The sequence below is a fragment of the Acinonyx jubatus genome, chromosome D1 (assembly GCF_027475565.1).
Source record: "Acinonyx jubatus isolate Ajub_Pintada_27869175 chromosome D1, VMU_Ajub_asm_v1.0, whole genome shotgun sequence".
In the NCBI taxonomy this organism is placed as follows: Eukaryota; Metazoa; Chordata; class Mammalia; order Carnivora; family Felidae; genus Acinonyx; species Acinonyx jubatus.
This window is the reverse complement of record NC_069390.1, coordinates 4,303,816-4,317,635: the sequence shown is the minus strand read 5'-3', so window position 1 is coordinate 4,317,635 and position 13,820 is coordinate 4,303,816.

Genomic DNA, 13,820 nt, shown 5'->3' with positions numbered 1-13,820 from the left:
TTAAGAAGTCAGGTCGATAGCAGAGTTTGAAGCTCAGTAGGGAGGTGGGTGATGGGATACAATAGAGGAGGGGGAGTCACTGACTCCACAATGCATTTAAGGCATGGGATGGGATGGGCTCATGCAGGAGGACAAATCAGGGTAGAAGAAAGAAATATGGTAAACTCTGACTACATTTCCTTCTTGGACAGCTCTTTGTTTTTACTAGTTATTCATTGCCTTGTTTTTCTCATTTGTTTAATTTTCTATGTACTTTTCACAAATTCATCCTCAGACATTCTCACAAAACTAAAAACCCCTCTTTCTTGGTTTTTGGTATTAGTGACTTTCCTGAGAAAGAGTGAATGGGAGGTAGTTGGTTTTTGGTTTTGTTTTGTTCTTGAGGACTTTTCTTTATCTAGTCTCAGTCTTGAATTGACAGTGCGGATTCTAGGTTGAAGATCGTTTTTACCCTGGCATCAGAAGGGATTATCTTCTGTTGTTTTGCTTCTTCCCTCAACACCCTGCATGATCTGTTTCCTCTGAGTTCCTTTCTCCATTTTGTTTTGGCACCTCGTCTTTCATGTTTAAACGTTCCCTGGAGATCATGGACTCTATTTTTATTTTATTGAAGAGTGCAGTACTAAGAGCTGATGGCAAACTCTGTTGGGTGGGGCACCTGTGATTACTGGTTTCACTATCAGTTTATAGGGAAGGGCTCATTGGTTTCTTTGGGAAAACCTTACACACTGTCTGTAGGTCCTACCTCTTGGGCAGGCCACTTCCCACAGTATGGTAGACAGACTAATGGCCCCCCAAAGATATTTGTGTCCTCATCTCCAACGCCTGTGTATATGTGACCTTAATGGCAGAAGCTACTTTGCAGATGTAATTAATTTAAGGAACTTGACATAGATTATTCTGGATTGTCCATGTGGGCCTAATTAAGTCCTTAAAGAGGGAGGCAGGCATGCGAGAGACAGAAAAGGTGAGCGGAGAGAGTGATCTGAAGGTGTTAGCCTGCTGGCTTTGAAGGTGGAGCAGCGGCCACAGCCAGAGAATGCAGATGGGCCACTAGAACCTGGAAGAGACAAGGACACAGATTCTCCTCTACAGCTCCCAGAAAGAAGTCGGCCCTGCCCATCCATTTCAGATTTCAGACCTCCCAAACTGCATGACAATGCATTTGTGTTGTTTGAAGCCACTAAGTTTGTGGTCAATCACGGCAGCCCCGGGAATCTAACACACGCGGTAAAGAACCCTCCAACCTGCCACCCGGCGAGCTGGGGGGGCGTCTCTCTGCTCTGACCAGCGGGTGCTTCTGCTTTTTCTCCAGTTTTCAGAATGGCCCCTCATTCCTGTTCTTGGCCTTGTCGCTGGATACAGACCTGAGGTTGGTTGGTTTTATGATGGAGAATAGTAAGCATTTGTTGACCAGTGCGAATTTGTGCTGGGCTCTGAGTTTGCGGAAGAGTGTGAAACCTTCCCACCTGGGTGCCCACCCTCTGGGGGCTGAAGAGCCCGTGGGCCAAGTTCATGGATTCTGGAGCCCAATTCCTGGCTTCTGAGTCCACTTCTGCCGCCCCCTGGTTTGGTGACAGGCCACTCAACCCCCCCCCCCCCCCCCCCGCCCCAGCTGCCTCAGCTGTTCGAGGAGGGTGCTCATAACACCTGCTGGTGCTGTTGGGTACCGGGCGGTGCCTAGAACCGTCCCTGGCCCCCAGTGAGGGCTCCTGACTGCTGCTTAACAACCATGTGGTGAGTGTGTCTCACGTGCCTGGCATTACGCCGTCCTTCACCTGCTTTCTCTCATGTCCTTTTCCCTGTGGCCCCATAGGGTTGATGTAGTGGAATCTTTCCCTGGGAGAAATTCCCTGGAATGGGAAGTCTTGGGTCAGTGTCGCAGCTGGGGATAGGGGAGGGAGGGGAGTGCTGTAGTCGTCATGCTTTGGGGCCTTACTCAGCACCCCCCCCCCCCCCCCAACCAGGCTGGGAAGGGCGAGGCTGGTCTCAGGCGCCCCTAGGATCCAAGGCCCAGAGGCCAGGGGATCCCGCGTGGGGTTGTGACTGGAGGCAGTTGGCACGAAGGGGGCTCTAGCAGGAGGCAGCTTCAAGCCCTGCGTCTCTACCCCGGACAGGACTCTCCAGCCCTGCTGGGGAATCCTTTTTAGGAGGCTGAGGGTGGGGACCAGGCACAGCAGGAGCGTGGGTGTGGTGTACTTGGGACTTTGCTCAGGGAGCCACTTGGCAAAGTGGGGGCTGGGGTTGGGGCTGGGAGGGGCTTGGGGTGGGCGGGGCTGGAGCTTGCGTGTGAGTGGAGCCGGGTGGAGCCCGGGGCGTGGCTTACACAGAGGGACCTGATAGGGCGGGTGCTGGGATTGGGGCGGGGCTTGTCTGGGCGAGGCCGGGGCGGGGCCAGGGCGGGGCCGAGTGACAGGCGTGGGGTTTGCACAGGATGCTGGCTCCTGTCCCTCTCTCTGACCAGGTTTTGTTTGTGCAGGACCAACAGCCCGGCCCGGAGGAGAGGCAGCCTCGGGTCACTCGGAGGGCTGGGCGCTCCGCGAGGTGGTCCCTGTGCCGGGGCGGCCCGTGTGCCTCTCTCGTGGGGCCCGAGATGCTTATGCGTCCTCATTGCAGGGTCTAGGGGCTCTCTTAAGCGGCCGTTTCTTCTCTTCTCCCCGCTCCCCCATCACTGCTTGAGAAGGGAGAGGAGTTTGGGGAGGGAAGAAGGCTTAGTGAGATGACAGGCCATTTGTCCTTTTCTCTCTGCATTTCCCTCTTCCGCGTGCTCCTGGCTCTGCCCCAGTCAGACTGCAGTGCGCCAGATCTGGAAAAGGCAAAAATGTTCCCTTTGGCAAAAAAGAGGTGAAAGGAGCCTCTGGGGGCAGGGGATCTTGGCAACAGAGTGGACTGGCAGGGAGGTTGTGTACTGTCATCCTGGCTGCCCTGTCATCCTGGCCTCCCCCGGTCACCTTGACCTCTCCTGGTCATCCGGGTGCCTCTGGCTGTCCTTACTGCCCTCTGTTTACTCTCCCTGAGCAAGCCCCGAGCTCTCCACGTTTGAAGTGGAATTTCCCAATCAAGGATGAGTACAGCCCTGCCACACAAAATGACACATAGACCATGCAAGAGCCAAGTAAGTCATGGCCTTATTTGGGATGCGAGCTCATCCTCTGGGAGCCTGCAAGTCTCCTGGAGGGTTGACATCTTTTACCTGACCCTACCTGGACCCGGGACAGGATAGAGAGGGCCTGGGATGGCTCAGGCAGGGCTGGGCTGGTTAGACGGCTCTATAACCCACTACAGACCCCTCATTGGAGGGGCCCAGGATTCCGCCTTTGGAATAGTGCTTCTCAGTGCCCAGTGATGGATGGATGCGGGACCTGTGTGTCCTTTCCACATTGAAGAGTGGTAGAGGGTGGATTGTTCCCATTATACAGATGGGAAGACAGCTCAGAGAGGGTGCAAGATGGGCCCAAGGGCACCCAGGACAGTGGTGATGGAGCCAGGGCCAAAGCCAGTCCTTTGCCTCGATCACTATAACAGCTCAGTGAGCTCTTTATGACTGACTCCTGGTGGGATGGTAGATCCAGGGCACAGGCCTGCCCACTGTAGTGCAAAGGTGCAACTCAACTCAATTCCCAGCTAACAGATAGGAACACAGAGAGGTTGAAAGTCAAAGGAGGCAAGAAGAAACAAGCACCAACCAAAAGAAGCCTGGTGGAGCCAAGTTAATATCAGATAAAATAGATTGTAAGGAATAACATGACTAGGATCGAGGACGATAACTTCATAAGTTATCACCAAAGCGCCAGCTCCCCTGGATGACATAACACTCCTAAAGCTGTATGCTCCTAATAACATCATCTCAAAATTGATAAAGTTAGGTAGCAGCTCATGCATGGACTTGTTTTTTCATTCTGGAAGTCAGGTGTTGTTTTTTTGTTTTGTTTTGTTTTGTTTTGTTTTGTTTTGTTTTTGATGGACTTCAGTCTTGGCCATCAGCCTTGGGCAAGGCTGAAGAGTCAGGCCCTCCTCTTGGGGAGTTTGCCCTGTAGAAGGGAGAAAAAAAATCACAGATGCATGAAATAGTTGGAGACCAGGGGCTGGCACTAGCTGAGGAAGGTGTGGGTTTTGTACTGTAGACACACTCACGCTCACAGATGGCAACACCAGCAGGTAGACACATTCCTTACTCTCTCATTGACACAGTCACACACGTGTGCCCACAGGAACGGTCCTCCCGCCCAGGTGTGGGGGAGGATGCTTAGGGGTTTCATTTGAGGAGGGCCCTCTGGGAGGTGAACTGTGGACTTGAGCTTTCTGGATGACCACTCTGCCTCACCGCTGTGGCTTTCTCCCTGTCCCTTGTCTGGACTCCCACAGTGTGCCTACCAGTGGGCATCCCACAAACATGTCCTGGGCCCCTGTCTGCCAGGCATCATCCTAGGCCTGGAGCACAGCAGTGATCAAAATGGTCATGGCCTCTGCCCTCTTGGTGAACACGTAAACACGTAACGTATCTGTCAGTGGTGAACGTACCAGGGAAATGAGGCAGGGTGGGAGTGTATGTGTATCACAGTTTTAAAAATATTTATTTTTGAGAGAGAGACAGCGTGAGCCAGTGGGGGAGGACAGTGAGAGAGGGAGACAGAGAATCCCGAATCCCAAGCAGGCCCCACCCAGGCTGTCAGCACAGAGCCCCGGGTGGAGCTCGAACCCACTAACCATGAGATCATGACCTAAGCTGAAATCAAGAGTCAAACGCTTGACTGAGCCACCCAGGTGCCCCATGTATCACATTGTTTTATGTCAGGTGATCAGGAGAGGCCTCTCTGAAGAGTTGATATTTGAACAGTGACCTGTGGAAACTGAGGAAGAGAGCTCTGTGCACGGCTTGGGGAGGGGCGTTCCCGGCAGCGGGCACAGCAAGTGCAAAGGCCCTGAGGCGGATGCTTGGTGGAGTGGAGTAAGTCCCTGAGGCAGGGACACCTTGCAGGCCGTGGCCATGACTGTCGCTGCCCAGGAGTGTGTGCAGGAGGTGGGAAAGGGCCCAAAGGAGAGTGTGAAGGAAGTGAGGGTGTCCCACATCTTGCAAGCCGGTAGTGTTATTCTCACTGGGTCAGACATGTTAAATGCCTACCGTATGCGTGGTCTGTGCAGGGTTGGGGTGTGTCTCCTGGGGGGCGCTGACCCAGCAGGGTGGCAGTCACTTGGGGGGCTGTGCCCACCCCTGCTCCCTGTTCTGGCATGCAGGTCTCTGGGTGAATGGGGCTGGTGCAGAGGCCCATGGTCCCGACGGATCCCATGGCCCCGGATGCCCCCTCCCCTCCCAGCACCCTCCTGCCCGGGCCAGGTCTCCTAGAAACGCTGCTCCCATCAGGTCCTGTCTTCCGGGGTGCCCTTCTCTGCCCGTCCCGCACCACCTACCTGGCGGCTCTGTAGCCACACCCTCTCTTGCCCACGGCCCACGGCCCCGCACAGCCTCCTGCCAGTGTGGAAGGTGCTGCTCATGCGGCTGGGCACAGGGTGGCCGCCCCATCTGGTCACCGCGCGGGCTTTCAGCTGCTGTGTGCGCAGTAAGGCCCTGAGGCCATTAAAATGCGGAACTACCTCCTAACCGGTTGATGCCTTGCCCCTTCCTTGCCCCCCTTCGTTGCCCCTTCCTGGCCTCCCCCCACATCCCCCGCCGTGGCCTAGTTGCTCATCTTCTTGCCCAGGACTCGCGGGACCTCTCTCTCAACATCAGATTCAGCATCTGAAGGGTGGGCACCCGGCGGCTGCCCAAGGCTGTGGAATGCCTGCCTCCCACACCTGACTGGTGTCAAGATTATTCTGTATAAACGTGCCTGGGTGGCTTGTCCGCCTCCTCTGTGTCCTGCCCCCGCCTGCAGGACCCGGCTCATACTGGCCGTTAGCCAGTTAAGCGGCCACCGGGCGCTCAGAGTCGGGGAAGGGCAGGAGCCCGGGGGGAGCCGTGGGGCAGAGCTGTGAATGGCCAGCGTCAGCGGGCGGCCCCGGGGCAAGGGCGTCCGGAGGCCCCGCTCTCCGGCTCGGACCTGGTTGGTGCTGGGGGAGGGCGTCCGCGCTCCAGCACAGGCTCCCCGCTCCGCGCCCTGCGGAGCACGGTCCCCAGGAGCTCACGCGGGCTCGCGCCGCCCGGACCGCCCATCGGGAAGTAGATGACAGGCTGGGCGCTGTGGCTCACGGCCGAGGACAGGCACTCCGGGTGGCGGAACACAGTCTTCGTCCGCCGGGTTGGGGGTGGAGGCAGGTCGAGCCAGTAGATGCCGAGGGGCGGGGAGGGCGCAGGTGAGGAACACCAGGACGGAGGCCGGGATGACCGCGAGTGGCGGCGTGGGCCGCGGTCGCCGCCAGGAGCTCCTTTGAGTCTGGATGACGAAGACCCCGCTGGACGGGATCGTGATGGTCCCGGAGCTGCCCCGCGTGAAGACGTGGAGGATGGTGTCCACGTGGAGCCCTGCCACAGGTGGGCGTTTCTGGGCGCGCCGTGGAAGGACAAGGCCGGCGTGGTCGGCAGGAGGGGCAGCAGCCGGAGGGTGGCCCGCCCCGTGCTTGTCACAGGTGGGGACGAGGACTGAGAGGCAGGGCTGGGTGCCGGTGAACTCCAACGGGCTCAGGCCTGTGTGCCGTAGGCCAGGTGCCTGACACCCCTCGTGGCTCGCGGGGGCTGCCTGGGGGCCGGCGTTCAGGATGGTCAGGCCCGAGGAAGACGAGGTCAGCCGCGGCCGGGTGGGGGACCGACGTCCTGTGGCACCCCTCTGCACGGGGAAGCTCAGCGGCCGGGCCACCGCGCCTTTGCCCACCATGGCACCCACGCAGGGGAATGCGGCCAGGGCGCTGGGTGCCTGCCAGGCCCTGCGGGTGAGCTCCTCTGTGCGCGGAGGCCTGCGGCAGATGGCTCTCTGAGGAAGGCGTGCAGCCGGACGGGGGTTGTCAGGGGCCGTGTGGCCCTCACGGTGGGGGGGGGGGGGGCGCCCCGCCATCGGTCCCTCAGGCCGGGAAGCCGCGTGTTGTGTGCTTAGAGGGAATTAGCACTGGGGGGGGGGGGTAGGTGGTGCATTCAAATAGAAGTCTTCAAATGAGGAGGGAAACGATACCGTATCTGGGATTTGCTTTAGGATATTCTGCAAGAAGATGGGGCGTGCCCGGGTGGCTCAGTCGGTTAAGCATCCGACTTCGGCTCGGGTCATATCTCACAGCTTGTGGGTTCCAGCCCCGCGTCGGGCTCCGTGCTGACGGCTCGGAGCCTGGAGCCTGCTTCGGATTCTGTCTCCCTCTCTCTCTGCCCCTTTTGCAAACTCTCTCTCTCAAAAATAAACACACACACACACACCAACGAATTGCCATTTTTGCTCTCTGGGCCCCTCCCTCGAGCACAGAGCTCCAGACTGGGGTGCCCAGGGGAGCCAGAACGTGTAAAGGGGGACATTTCCAGCCATCAAGTGGCACAGTGGCCAAACCATCATCTTCCTGGGCTGTGACAGTGAGAAGCCGTTGGAGGGTCCCCATGCCGGTCCTGGATGCTGGTGGTCCTGGGCAAGGATGGGCCCTGTGGAGCCCAGAACGACGCAGGAAGGGGGCAGGCAGTGAACGTGGAGCCCTGGGTGGGCACAATGAGGGAGGGTCTCCCGGTGTCCTCGTGGACCACCGTGTCACTTGGCACCAAATGTCACCGCTCCCCTATGGCGAGTGAGAGTGCAGAGCGGTGGGGACCTCGGGGACCACGGGGCCAAGCCACCTGGGTTTACACCCTGGCTCTGCTCCTTAGCTGGTGTCCCCGCAGGAAGTCACAGAACCCCTCCTGCCTCAGTTTCCTCACCTGTAAACACAGGGCAGGAAGGGTTCCTGCTCGGGGGCTGACGGAAGGATTCGGTTTGTTAGCCAAGCCCCAGACGGACACCAGGTGTTACTGTCGCCGGATCCGTGAGGCAGACAGTTTAAAGGGGGATTAAGAGACGTAGAGAACAGAGTGAACGAAAGGCCCCGTGGGCAGTGGGAGACAGGACCCCTGGAGCCGCAGCCCTGCGTCCCTGGCGGACGTCACACTGTCCTATTGGAGTTCACTTTGACAGACACAAATTCAAGACAACATCGTGACGAGTTTCGAGAAGGCAGCTGCAGAGCATGAAGCCCCCTGCCCCCCACAGGTCCTCTGTGTGCAGGCCCGAGCCACCACACTGGCCGCATACCCACGTGGGGCCTGGGGTCCCCTCCCCGCCCCAGAGGCTGCCGCGCCCTCGGGTCCTCAGGGGGATGAGGCAGTCGGGGGTCAGAGGGAGGACTGGGGGAGGCAATCAGGGAAGGAATTTCCTGGGAGGAGGTGGCTGCTGCGGGTGCATTCTGGCCCCTTTGGGGCTAATGGGGGCTGGGGGTGAGGGGCTCCGGGAGAACCATTGGAAGAATGTGACCCCAGAGGAGGCCTCGGTGTGACTCATGCAGCAGCGACCCACCCGGCAAGGAGGAGGCTGCCCGAGGCTCTGGCGGTGAGCCAAGGGCGAGCTGCTCGTGGCCGGATGTAGATCTCTGGGGGGCTTCCCTCTCTGCTTCCCCTGGGGGCTCCTGGGGCCTCCAGGCGTTCCTTGCTTTGTGGCTTCGTCACTGCACCCTGGGCCTCTGTGGTCACATGGTCTCTTCCCTCCTCTGGGTCTCTGTCCTGTGTGTGTCTCAGAAAGACACCTGTCCAGGTTGCGGGTCCTCCCCATGATCCAGGCCAGTCTCCTCGTGAGATTCCTGACCGGATTCCAGCAGCAAAGATCCTTTTCTAAATAAGGCCTGTTCACAGGAGCTGGGGCATGGGATGCGGACAGGTCTTTTGGGGGTGCCATCCAGCCCGTGCACCCCTCTGCACCAGTCGTCACCCCGAGGGAATAGGGGGTGCTTTCACCTCTGATGTGCGGACTGTGCTGATTAGCTACTGCTAACGCCAGATCCCGCGGCCCCGGCCGGCAGATTCCCCCCATCCGGGCTGGGCCAGCTGGGGCCCTGGGCTGCCGTCCTCACCCTGAACCTGACACGGCGATGCTCCCTCAGTGAACCACGGAATGCCTTGTGTGGCGGCCGCTGCCCCGTGAGAGCACGGTCAGAGCGGCACAGAGCCTCATACAAGCCGTGGAGGGCGTCCCTCGGATGAACCGGAAGGACACAGATTGCGGGTCACCTGCCCGGAGACCCCCCTCCTGGCCCTGAGGCTGGCCGTGGGGGAATGTTCTCGGCCCCCCACCCGTGCTGGGCCTGGGAAGCCGGCTCCACACCTCTCCGCTTTCCAACGCAAACAGCCACCTCGGGAAAGCCTGTGGGGTGGAAGGAATTTTAGTTCCTCCGTTGTTTGTGTTCGTAAAGTAGCAGAGTCTAAAAGGAGAACAAGCATTGCCTGAAATCAGCTTTTTTTTCCCCCCCATTAATCCGTTTTTTCCCACTTACTTTCCTTCCATCGAAGCAGATGAAGGAAAAGACCCCCCCGTCCCCCCGAGTCCATTTTGTCTTTTCTTTGAATAAACAGAAGCTTACTGTGTCTTCGAGATAGAAGCAGACTGAGGAGGGACGGCCGTCCGCTCTCAGCTTGGGCCCTTCCCACGCACGGACAGCTTGGGCCAGCCCGTGCCCAGGCGTGCCACGAGTGGCTGTCCCCGTGGGCGGAAGGGAAGAGCGACGGTAGCAAGGTCAGAGGAGCGGCCAGGGTCACCCAGGGAATGAGCGAGTGGCCGAGGGCAGAGCGGAAGCCGGGCCGGCCGTGGGTTCCTAACCACCGCGCACCCCTGCCTCCCGCTGAGTCCTCCCACCTCCCCCTACTGCCGCCGCTGAGTCCCGTCCTTGGACGAGGGTGCTGGCCGCCCACAAGCCGCTGTCCGTGCTGCTCCCCTGGCCAGGGGGACCAGCTCGGTCTCCTGATGCTCCCGGAAGTCCTGTCGCTGGGACCAGGCTCCCTATCCTCCCAGAAGCGGGAAGAGGGGTGCGAGGTGCACAGTCTGGAGGCCCGGGGAGGTGGGCCTGCCCTGAGCTGCAGCCCCTATCAGCAACTGCCCAGGGGAGGCTGGCTTTGCGGGGGCCTGGAGGACCAGAGTGGGGGTCCCTGTGCCCAGGAAAGTGCAGCACTGAGCCCTCGGGGACGCGGTAGGGCTGCGGCCCGGGGCCTGCGTGTGTGTGTGTGTGTGTGTGTGTGTGTGCGCGCGTGCGCGTGCGCGCGTGTTGGCTGACCAAGGCTGTGGGGCTCCGGTCCGTGGGTATTTCTGGTTCTCTGAAGTTCCTTCTGCACTGGGGCCTGCAGCCCAGACACCAAAGCCTGGAAGCCAGAGCCCTGGGACCCTGTGTCATTCTGCCCCTGGTCTAGCTTTGGCTAAGTGACCCTGGCTCACCCTTCAGGTGGGTCCGAGCCTCACTCCCTTGGTTCTGTCACTTCCCTGTGAGAATCGGGCCAGGTGGTGCCGTGAGAGGCACCTGTCTCGTGCCTTCAAATGGTGGACAGTCCTTGGGGTGGGGGGGAGGAGGCACAATCATGGCCCCCCAAGATGTCCACGTCTGTTATGGGCTGAATCGTGTCCCCCCCCCCCCAAAGAAGAAACGCTGGGAGGCCTAATGCCCAGGACCTCCGAACGTGACCTTCTTTGGAAATAGGGTCTTTGCAGATGTGACCAAGTGCAGATGAGGTCATGAGGGTGGGCCCTGATCCACTGTGACCCGCGTCCTTATACCAAGAAGAAATTTGGACCTACACCCACGCCAGAGGGAGGACGACGTGAACACGGAGGGCTGAAGCGGTGTGCCTACAAGCTGAGAGCACCGAAACTTGCAGGCAGACCCCAGAAGCCGGAGAGACGCCGGACGGGTCCGTTCCTAGCGCTGAGGAGGGCACACGGTCCTGCCGTCACCTTCACCTCAGACTTCTGGCCTCCAGAACCGTGAGACAATACGTTTCAAGCCTTAAAAGAAATTTTTTTTTTTTTAATGTTTATTTATTTTTGAGAGAGAGAGACAGGGCGCGAGCAGGGGAGGGGCAGAGAGAGAGGGAGACACAGAATCCCAAGCGGGCTCCAGGCTCCGAGCTGTCTGCGCAGAGCCCGACCTGGGGCTCGAACTCACAAACCTTGGGATCATGACCTGGCCCAAGTCAGACGCTTAACCAACTGAGCCCCCCAGGCGCCCCGGCCTGCGGGTTTTAACTGGGGAAGAGGTGTGCTTGGTCTAGTTTACGCAGGTCCTCCTGAGGCGTCTGTGTGCGGGCGGCTGTCCTCGCCTTTGTGTCCTCACGGGGTCGCCGGTCTGTGCATGTCTGTGTCCTGATCTCTTGTCATAAGGACCCCCGCCCTGATCAGGGTGCCATGTCTTTCAAGTCCCTATCTCAAAACGTGGTCCCTTTCTCAAGTACTGGGGTTAGGACTCCAACCTGGGCATTGCACCCCACAACAGAGCCTTGGAAAAATGGGTGGGGAAGGTCAGGATTTCAGAGGCTTCTGGGTGTTTCCAGGAAGGCCCCCGCAAGAGCCAAGCCAGCATCCCGGAAGCTGAACCATCTGAAAATAGGAATAATAAAGCCGTGTGGAGAGAGGTCCTTTCTCTTTGGGGTCAGCAATTGAGGGGGGCTGAGAGTCCAGTGGTCTGAGCCCATGGTGGGCGGTGAACCCAGTAGAGGCAGGAGTCCTACCAAGCCTCCCTCTGTGAGCTCTTCCTGCCGGAGGAGCTGGGCACTGTCCCAGCTGTAAGAGCCATCTGTCCCCTCAGCTGTGACCTGGGGACGGGACAGGCCAGATGAGCCCTATCGGCGAAACAGAAATCAAGTCCCAAAGGAACTCACCAACTCATGAATACAGCAGTGACTTTTATAGCAGCTACCCCCACACAACCCGGAATGCAGGGGGGGTGGCCCCGGGTGACTGCAGGGCTACACCGAGTTCCCACCGGCCGTTGTCCTACTCTGGGCGAACGGCCACCCCCTCCTGCTCGCACGCGTGAAGGGCGCCGTTGCACTCGCTGGGACGTCCTGATTTTTCGGGGGCAGCGCGTCGACCGATGGTCCGAACAGTTTGTCACATTCTTCGACATCCGACTGGAAGGTTAGCTTCAGCTCAGCCCCACCCCGGAAGAGCAAATGGGGGGCTGAGCCGGATGCAGGCCCGGGGAAGCCAAGAGCTGGGGAGCGGTGGGGCCTCACGGCCTGCGGTGTCCGTAGGAGGGCCGAGAGCTGGCTTTGATTTGCGCTCAAGGAGGTGATGGACCGTGTATACTCCACAAGGCAACCCCGCTTTTAAGGGGGTTGGCGCCCCGCCAGATCCCAGGCGTGGCCGGCCCGGTCCGAGCGCTCTCACCAAGACCAGACCTGAGTGTTTGTCAGCGGGGAATCCCGGCCGCACATCTGGTCCCTCTGAGTGTAACACTCTCCCAGCTGGGACGGTCTGCATATCCCATTCTCTTGGCCGTGTAGTTACTTTGGGAAGAGGGGTATCTCTGAACTAGAATCTGATTTATCCAAGAAGGGTCAGTCCCAGGAGTTCTGTGGTGAAAGGTCTCTCCTTCTGGGGTTGCCAGACAAGGCAGAACGGAGGTCTGAGAAGGGAGACCCATTATGCCAGCAACGAGTGGGCAGGGAGTGAAGTGCCCAGCCGGTGTGTCGAGGTCCCGATGACACCTGGATCCACCCGTGCCTGAAGCCACGATATGTTTTCAAGTTTTTAGTTATACCGAACCACTGCATTGCTTTTCCCTTTTGTCCATTTTGACTTTCAGTTCTGTTCCCGCAGCCTCAGGCGTCTTTACTTAGGCAGTTACTTGAATGACAAGAATAAGAGATAGTCCTAATCAGCCCTGTCTGACTTCAGGAAAAAAAGGAGAGAAAACAAACAGAAAGACACTGATGAGAAGCAGGTCAGGGAACCGCCGAATTATTGGCTCCCGGAGAGCAGGGTGGGAGTGGCCCAGGGGGCCTTCTCTCCGAGGTTACTGGGCGTCCTGAGGTCCCGTGTCAGTGCCCTGGGGCGGCCACAGCGTAGGACCACAAATCCGGGGCTTTAAATGCCGGGAATTCATTTTCTTGTGGTTCTGGAAGCCAGAAGTCTGAAAGCAAGGTGTCGGAAGGGTGGTTCCTTCTGGAGGCCCTAGGCAAGAATCTGCTCGAAGCCTCTGTCCCGGCTGCTGGTGGCTCCCCCAGCCCTCCGCCAGCTGTCCTCAACGTCCTTGGCTGTGATCGCATCACCCCAGGCTCTGCCTCTCCTTTCTGTGTCTCTGTGACTCTTCACACGACCTTCTTGTAAGGACGTCAGTCATTGGGTTTAGGGCCCATCCCGATCTGGTGTGACCTCTTCTTACCCTATTTTCAAATGAGATTGCGTTTTGAGGTTCTAGGTGAACGTGAATTTTTGGGGGGACACCATTGAACCCAGTGAGGGCCATGTCTACAGCCCTTAGTTGTGTGAGGCGAGGAAATGAAGTGTTTTCAGGAAGGGGCCCCTCTGGCTTCTGTGGCTGAAGATGCCACGTTATCCACCCCCTTCCCCCCGCTCATCAGGAGCCGCCACTGAGGAAAACCACGAGGAGGTTGGATCTTGTTTTAGTTTAACTTTTTTTAAGTTTGTGTATTTATTTTGAGAAAGAGAGAGAGTGCGAGCTGGGGAGGGACAGATAGAGAGGCAGAAACAATCCCCAGCAGACTCTGCACTGGCGCTGGGGAGCCCCATGCGGGGCTTGAACCTTGGAACCGTGAGATCGTGACCTGAGCTGAAACCAAGAGTCGGAGGCTCAACTGACTGAGCCACCCGGGCGCCTCAACGAATGCGTTTTAAAAATGGGGTACATGGGGAATATTGTTCGGCCACGAAAAGAAGGAAATC